This window comes from Leptonychotes weddellii, chromosome X (assembly GCF_054177405.1).
Source record: "Leptonychotes weddellii isolate Sample4059 chromosome X, ASM5417740v2, whole genome shotgun sequence".
NCBI lineage: Eukaryota > Metazoa > Chordata > Mammalia > Carnivora > Phocidae > Leptonychotes > Leptonychotes weddellii.
This window is the reverse complement of record NC_138385.1, coordinates 43,298,790-43,307,720: the sequence shown is the minus strand read 5'-3', so window position 1 is coordinate 43,307,720 and position 8,931 is coordinate 43,298,790. Positions and strand designations below refer to the sequence as shown.

The window sequence follows — 8,931 nt, the reverse complement described above, 5'->3', positions numbered from 1 at the left end:
AACAAATGGTATTGGGAAAACTGGACAGCCACATGTAAAACAATGAAACTGGACCACTTTCTTGTACTATAGACAAAAATAAATTCAAAATGGCTGAAAGACTTAAATGTGAGACAGGAAACCATCAAAATCCTGGAGGAGAAAACAGGCAGTAACCTCTCTGACATTGGGCATAGCAACTTCTTACTAGATATGTCTTCAGAGGCAAGAGAAACAAAAGCAAACATGAACTATTGGGACTTCATCAAGATAAAAAGCTTCTGCACAGTGAAGGAAACAACAAAACTAAAAGACAACCTTCATAAGGAGGACACCTATTGCATGGAGCACTGGGTGTTATACACAAACAATGAATCATGGAACACTACATCAAGAACTAATGATGTACTGTATGGTGACTACCATAACATAATAAAAAAAAGAAAAATAATAAAAATTAAGGTTGATTTAAAAAAAATTTTTTTACAAAGGCAACCTTCAGGATGGGAGGAGATATATGCAAACGACACACGTGATAAAGAATTAGTATCCAAAATCTATAAAGAACTTATAAAATTTAACACCCAAAAAACAAATAACCCAGTTAAAAAATGGGCAGAAGACATGAATAGACATTTTTCCAAAGAGGACATACAGATAGCTAACAGGCACATGAAGAAATGCTCAACATCACTTATCCTCATGGAAATGCAAATCAAAACTGCAGTGAGATATCACCTCCCACCTGTCAGAATGGCTAAAATCAACAACACAAGAAACAACGTGTGTTGGTGAGGATATGAAGAAAGGCGGACTCTCTTACACTGTTGGTGGGAATGCAAACTGGTGCAGCCACTCTGGAAAACAGTATGGACGTTACCCAAAAACTTAAAAATAGACTGCCATGTGGCCCACCAATTGCACTACTAGGTTTTTACTTAAAGTATACAAAAATACTGATTTGAAGGGATACATGCACCCTGATGTTTATGGCAGCATTATCAACAATAGCCAAATTATGTAAAGATCCCAAATGTCCATCGACTGATGAACAGATAAAGAGTAGTGGTATATATATACAATGGAATATTCCTCAGTCATAAAAAAAAAAAAAAACGAAATCTTGCCATTTGCAAAGATGTGGATGAAGCTAGAGAGTATTGCGGTAATTGAAATAAGTCAGTCAGAGAAAGACAAATTCCATATGATTTCACTCATCTGTGGAATCTAAGAAACAAAACAGATGGACCTAGGGGGGATAAAAGAGAGAGTCAAACCATAATACAGACTCTTAACTATAGAGAATAAACTGAGGGTTATTGGAAGGGATGTGGGCAGGGGGGTGGGTTAAATGGGTGATGGGTATTAAGGAGGGTACTTGTTGTGATGAGCAGTGGGTGTTATATGTAAGTTATGAATCACTAAATTCTACTCCTGAAATTAATATTATATGTTAACTAAGTGTAATTTAAATAAAAACTTGAAAGTACAAAAAAAAATAGGTAAGGAAGAGAATATCCAAACATAATAGAAGGTAGTATGGGATAGTGGCTATGGGCATGGGCTTTGAAATCAGACACACCAAAGTTCCAATCTAACCTCATCTATAACCTCATCTCCCTAGCTTATGAGATTAACCAATTGTGTGGTTTACTGATTCCCAATAAGTAAGAGTTTGAGAAACTATATTTCCTATCATAGATATTCTGACAGCTTTTATAAGTGTTCAGTAGATCCAACTGAATTGCTTATAAGTTTCTCTAATAGATGTTTGTACTGAAATATAGCATGTATTCCAAACAGTACACAAGTCACTAGCATACAGCTCAATTAATTTTCACAGAACAAAAAGAACTGTGTAATCATCACCCAACTCAAGAAATAGAAATTACTCAAACTCAAAATTTCTCCTTCATTTCCCTTCCCACTCATTATTCTCTTCTCTCTAAGGCTAATCACTATTTATTAATATAGATTAGGTTTGTGCTTTTGAACCTTATATTTTTTTGCTTTTCATTATTTTATTCCTCTTCATAGTCTTGACTATTTTCACCTTATATATATTTTAATGAAAGAGTATGTAGTCTTGTATCTGACAGCTTTCACCCAACATTATGTTTGTAAGATTCACTCATGCTATTGCCTGTGGTAGTTGTTCATTTTCATAACTTGAAGCATTGAATTGTCTGAATATACCTTAGTTTATGTACCTATTCTCTTGTTGATTAACATTTATATTCTAGCTGTGATATAATGCTGCTGTGAAATTTCTTGTACATTCTTCTGGTGACTGTATGTATGCATATATACTGGGTGTGAAATTTTTGGGTCATAAGGTAAGCATATATTCAGCTTTACTCAAGACAGAGAAGCAGCTTTCCAAAGTAGTTACACCAACTTACACTTCCACCAGCAGTGAATGAGAATTCCAGTTGCTCCACATCCTAGCCAACACTTAATTTTGAAAGCTTTTTTTTAACTGTAGTAATTCTGGTGGGTATTATCATTGCTATTAAAGCATGTTTCTTGTTTTATATAGGTAAAAAATAATTGTGGGAATATCTGATTATCCAGATTAAGCAAAATTAGGCATGTTGAGTAGGATTACTTAGAGATATTCCTACTGCCCATTCTATTTCTCAGACTGAAGTCTCAAAATGGGAAGTTTTAAAAGTAAGGAAAATCTCAGGAAGTTATTTTGTGGATATCAATAAACTGATTCTAAAGTTTATATAAAGTTTTATTCTAAAGTTTATATGCATAAGACCCAGAATAGCCAACATAATATTCATGAAGAAGAAGCCAGAGGACTGCCACTACGTGATTTCAAGATTTACCTTAAAGCTATATTAATCAAGACAGCATGGTCTTAAGAATAGACAAATAGATCAGTGAAACAGAATAGAGAGCTCAGAAATAGATCCATGCAAATATAGTTAACTGATCTTTGACAAAGGATGAAAAGCAATACAATGACGAAAAGACAGTCTTTCAATGAATGGTGTTGAAACAAATGGACATCTGCATGTAAAAAAAATGAATCTAGACAGACCTTACATTCTGTACAAAAATTACTTCAAAATGAATCATATACATAATTGTAAAACTCAAAACTATAAAGTTTCTAACAGATAACTTAGAAAACCTAGTTGACTTTGGGTTTGGCAATGACTTTTTAGATACAACACCATGAAAGAAATAATTGATATTAAAATGAAAAACTTCAGTTCTGCAAAAGACACTGGTGAGATAGTAAGAAGACAATCCAGAGACTGGAAAGAAATATTTGCAAAACACATATTTGATAAAGGGCTGCCATCCAAAATATACAAAGAACTCTTAAAACTCAACAATAAGAAAATAAACAACACAATAAAATGGGCAACAGATCTGAACATACATCTCACCAAAACATATATAGATAGCAAATAAGCATATGAAAATATACTCAACATCATGTGTAATTAGGGAACTGCAAACTAAAACAACAATAGGACCACTACATATCTATTAGAAAAGCCAAAATCTAGAACACTGACAACACCAAATGATGGTGAGGATGTGGAGCAACAGAAACTCTCATTCATTTCTGATCGGAATACAAAATGTTACATTCACTTTGGAAGACAGTTTGGTAGTATTTTACAAAATGAAACACACTCTTACCATACAATCTAACAATCATGCTCCTTGGTACTGAATTTAAACTTATGACCACAGGAAAACCTGCACAAGGATGTTTATAGAAGCTTTATTCATCATTGTCAAAATTTGCAAGCAACCAAAATGTCCTTCAGTAGGTGAATGGATAAATAAACTGATAAATCCAGGGGCGCCTGGGTGGCTCAGTCATTAAGCGTTTGCCTTCAGCTCAGGTCATGATCTCAGGGTCCTGGGATCAAGCCCCACATCGGGCTCCCTGCTCAGTGGGAAGCCTGCTTCTCCCTCTCCCTCTCCCCCTGCTTGTGTTCCTTCTCTCGTGTTGTCTCTCTCTGTCAAATAAATAAATAAAATCTTTAAAAAATAATAAAAAAATAAACTGATAAATCCAGACAATGGAACATTATTTAGTGCTAAAAAGAAATGAGCTATCAAGCCATGAAAAGACACAGAGTAAACGTAATTACATATTACTAAGTGAAAGAAGCCAATCTGAAAGGGCTACATACTGTATGATTTCCCCTATATGATATTCTGAAAAAGATAAAACTACAGAGAAAGTAAAAAAAAAAAATCAGTGGTTGTTAGGGGCTAGGGGTCAGGGAGAGATGAATGGGAGCACAAAGGATTCTTAGGGCAGCAAGAAAGTATTCTGTATGAAACTGTAATGGTGAATACATGTCATTATACATTTGTCCAAACCTGTTTAATGTACACCATTAATGAGCCCTCATATAAACTATGGACTTTGGGTGATGATGATGTGTCAATGTAGGTTCATCAATTGTAACAAATATACCACTCTGGTGCATGATGTTGATAGTAGGAGAGGCTATGCATGTGTAGCAGCAAGGGATATATGGGAAGTCTCTGTACTTTCTGCTCAATTTTATTGTGAGCCTAAAAATGTTCTAAAAAATGAAGTCTACTGGAAAATAATTAAAGTACAAGCTAACGGTTCCTGAGGGATATACTAAGGAAGTGGCCATTGTTGGCTTTATCATAAGAATACTGAAAGGCCAAGGATTGCAGGAATTTTTTTTTTTTTTAAGATTTTATTTATTTATTTGAGAGAGAGAATGAGAGACAGAGAGCATGAGAGGGAGGAAGGTCAGAGGGAGAAGCAGACTCCCTGCCGAGCAGGGAGCCCGATGCGGGACTCGATCCCGGGACTCCAGGATCATGACCTGAGCCGAAGGCAGCTGCCCAACCAACTGAGCCACCCAGGCGCCCTGATTGCAGGAATTTTTAAGCATGTAAGTTTTTATTCAGACTCATCAACTTCTCAATTAAAATGATGCTTTTATTGTCTTCATTATCTAATGATGGAAGGCAAAATTTGGAAATACATTTCTGGGCCTCTATTTTCCACCATGTGGGGTAAAACTGGTATTTTTCTAGGTAGTCACCTACATGGTAGGATATAAGAGATGCCTAAAGGCTACATTTGACCTAAAGTATCACCTACTATTCTGCCCTAGTATCTCCTTATTCCTCTCCTGGATTGAAATGCATCCTACCTGCTTCTCATTTTTAACACATCTCATATGTAGCGCATAAGAAGTGACACATATAAGGTGTTCAATAATTGTTTGTTGAATAAAATAGCCATTGATTTGGATCTTTTAAAAATAGAATAACACTCCTGTACTGTGCTAAAAAAAAAAAAAAAAAGGTTGAGTATTCTTTTTACTTCTCAAACTTGTCAAAGTCAAATTCTTAAAGCTTTGACATCTTACAACTTTCTTTTAAACTACTCTGTTTATTTTCCTTCTTACAAGTGCAAATAACATGACTTTGAAACAAATAGATCCTTTCAAAGTGGATTGACAGTCCAGTTGATTTTTAATTCATTGATGTTGCAGTTTGGCATGCTCATTCTCAAATGGGCTGATTTCCATATTTGGGGTATAAAGTATACATATAAATAAAAATTATTCATACATTTTATTTACTGTTTCTCCTAGTAAAAATGTCAGTTCGCAATCTAAAGCCTTTAAATAAAATAAAAAGTAAATTAGAAGCTATTTCTGAGTTCAGCTTTAGTTCTTGTTCTCTTTTCCTTTCTGTTATACTCCTTTTAAGGCATTATTGCTTTTTCCTGTAGCTTCCTGCTTCCATGCAAAGTGGCAACAGTGTGGATCTTCTGCCATTATGGCTACTACCTTACCACCTGGTCTGGCCTCAAATCACTGTAATGTCTTTGTGGACATAAAACGATTTCATTCCTAGCTTTCTGATTGGCGAGTGTTTGATTCTGTACTGATATATAACTAATCTGCTTTAGGATTAAAATAGTTTGGGATTTTGAAAAGTAACTTAGGAAATGAAAACTAGAAATAAAATTGAGGTAAATAAAAAAAAATCACACATGAAAAACCATCTGTGATGAAGTTGTGGTAGAGAAAGAGAAAAGCTAAGAGTTAAATGAGTCCTTGTCCTTCTGGGTATAAAGTGAATATATAATTATAATATAATAGGATCAGGAAAAAATTTCCCTTGGAGTGTTTTATTATCCAGTCCCAGAGTGTGAGGCTTATACTTTCCCCCACTATTGAGCACTGTGTCAGAAAGATGTGAATTAAACAAATAACTAAAAATACATTTAATGCCTAGGTCTCTAGGCCTTGAAATGATAATTTAGCAAATACTAACCTAGTGTCTGACTTGACTCCAAGGAGTGTTTTTACAAACTTACTTAGGAGCATGGTCTCCAAAAATAAATTTTGTAATCTTTTTTCAGTTTTTCCTTTGAAATGCCAATAAAGGGGCACCTGGGTGGCTCAGATGGTTAAGAGTCTGCCTTCGGCTCAGGTCATGATCTCAGGGTCCTGGGATTGAGTCCTGCATTGGGCTCCTTGCTTAGCAGGGACCCTGCTTCTCCCTCTGCCTGCCACTCCCCCTGCTTATACTCTCCCTCTCTCTCTGGCAAATAAATAAATAAAATCTTTTAAAAAAATGCCAATAAAGCTCAAGCAACCTCAGTCAACAACTTTCTAATCCATATGTCTAGCTCATAAGAACCTAGTTATTCCTAGGTTCTTATTCCTAGGAAAAAATATCTTTTTTCCCCCTCACACCAATATCCCCTGAAGTATTAAAAGCAGTCTTCCTTGTTTGAGAATAGCAGCAGCTCATCTGTAGCAACAATAGCTTTTTTAAGTCTTTTAACTGCCCCCTTTATATTCATTTAAGTCAGAAGACAGTAGCAATAAGCCAAATCCTATCAAGATGGGATAAATGATCCTATAAACATTGGGGTGCATGTATCCCTTTGAATTAGTATTTTCATATTCTTTGGGTAAATACCTAGTAGTGCAGCATAATCTACAATAGCCAAATTACGGAAAGAGCCCAAGTGTGTATCAACTGGCGAATGGATAAAAATATATACACAATGGAATATTACTCAGCCATAAAAATTATGAAATCTTGCCATTTGCAATGATGTGGATGGACCTAGAGAGTATTATGCTAAGTGAAATCAGTCAAAGAAAGACAAACACTATGTGATTTCACTCATATGTCAAATTTAAGAAACAAAACAAATGGGCAAAGTGGAAAAAAAGAGAGAGGTAAACCTAGAAACAGACTTTTAACTATAGAGAACAAACTGTTACCAGAGGGGAGATGGGTAGAAGAATGGGTTAAACAGGTAATAGGGATTAAGGAGTGCACTTGTGATGAGCACCAGGTGTTGTGTGGAAGTGTTGAATCACTATATTGTACATCTGAAACTAATATTACATTGTATGTTAGCTAACTGTAATTTAAATAAAAACTTAAATTGAAAAATAAGATGGGATGAATGATTACTACTCTCTAGTTACTTTGCCCAAATATAGGTTCCTGGTTTATGCAATCAAGTGCAGAAATTGGAGTGCAACCAACTCTTTCCAATCATTGTTACTAGACTTTGTTTTGGTTTTTTTTTTTTTGGCATTTTTTTTATTATGTTCAATTAGCCAGCATATAGCACATCATTAGTTTTTGATGTAGCGTTACACACAGTGCTTATCACCACACATGCCCTCCTTAATACCTATCACCTGGTTACCCCATCTCCCCACCCCCCTCCTTTCTGTAACCTCAATTTGGTTCCCTCCCAGAGTCCAGAGTCTCTCATGGTTTGCCTCCCTCTCTGATTTCTTCCCATTCAATTTTCCCTCCCTTCCCCTGTTGTCCTCTGCTCTATTCCTTATGTTCCACATATGAGTGAAATCATATAATTGTCTTTCTCTGCTTGACTTATTTCATTTAGCATAATTCCCTTCAGTTCCATCCATGTTGATGCAAATGGTGGGTAGTCATTCTTTCTGATGGCTGAGTAATATTCCATTGTATATATGAACCACATTTCTTTATCCATTCATCTATTTAAGGACACCTTAGCTCCTTCCACAGTTTGGCTACCGTGGACATTGCTGCTATGAACATCGGGGTGCACATGCCCTTCTTTTCACTATGTCTGTATCTTTGGGGTAAATACCTAGTCGTGCAACTGCTGGGTCATAGGGTAGCTCTATTTTTAACATCTTGAGGAACCTCCATACCGTTTTCCAGAGTGGCTATACCAGCTTGCATTCCCACCAACAGTGTAAGAGGATTCCCCTTTCTCCACATCCTTGCCAACATCTGTTGTTTCTTATTTTGTTAATTTTTGCCTAACTGGTGGAAGGTGGTATCTCATTGTGGTTTTGATTTGTAGTTCCCTGATGGCTAGTGATGTTCAACATTCTTCATGTGTCTGTTAGCCATTTGTATGTCTTCTTTAGAGAAGTGTCTGTTCATGATCCTCTCAATTGATGCAGAAAAAACATTTGACAAAATACAGCATCCTTTCCTGATTAAAACTTCTCAAAATATAGGGGTGCCTGGGTGGCTCAGTTGTTGGGCATCTGCCTCCCGCTCAGTTCATGATCCCAGGGTCCTGGGATCAAGCCCCATATCAGGGCTCCACAGGAAGCCTGCTTCTCCCTCTCCCACTCCCCCTGCTTGTGTTCTTTCTCTTGCTATCTCTCTCTCTAATAAATAAATAAAATCTTTTTTAAAAAAACTATTCAAGGGTGCCTGGGTGGCTCAGTTGGTTAAGCGACTGCCTTCGGCTCAGGTCATGATCCTGGAGTCCCTGGATCGAGTCCCGCATCGGGCTCCCTGCTTGGCAGGGAGCCTGCTTCTCCCTCTGACCCTCCCCCCTCTCATGTGCTCTCTGTCTCTCTCATTCTCTCTGTCTCAAATAAATAAATAAAATCTTAAAAAAAAAAAAAAACTCTTCAAAATATAGGGATAAAG

General features: G+C 36.3%; 1 long non-coding RNA gene across 3 annotated transcripts in view; it reads right to left on the bottom strand.

The window, feature by feature from the left end:
- Positions 1-3,142: 3,142 nt before the first annotated feature.
- The window catches only part of LOC145717811 (uncharacterized), a 52,370-nt gene continuing 46,581 nt past the window's right edge, over positions 3,143-8,931 (bottom strand). For all 3 annotated transcript variants that reach the window (XR_014141250.1, XR_014141252.1, XR_014141256.1), the window contains one exon: positions 3,143-3,971. This is a non-coding gene — a long non-coding RNA (uncharacterized LOC145717811). The remainder of the gene's footprint in view (positions 3,972-8,931) is intronic.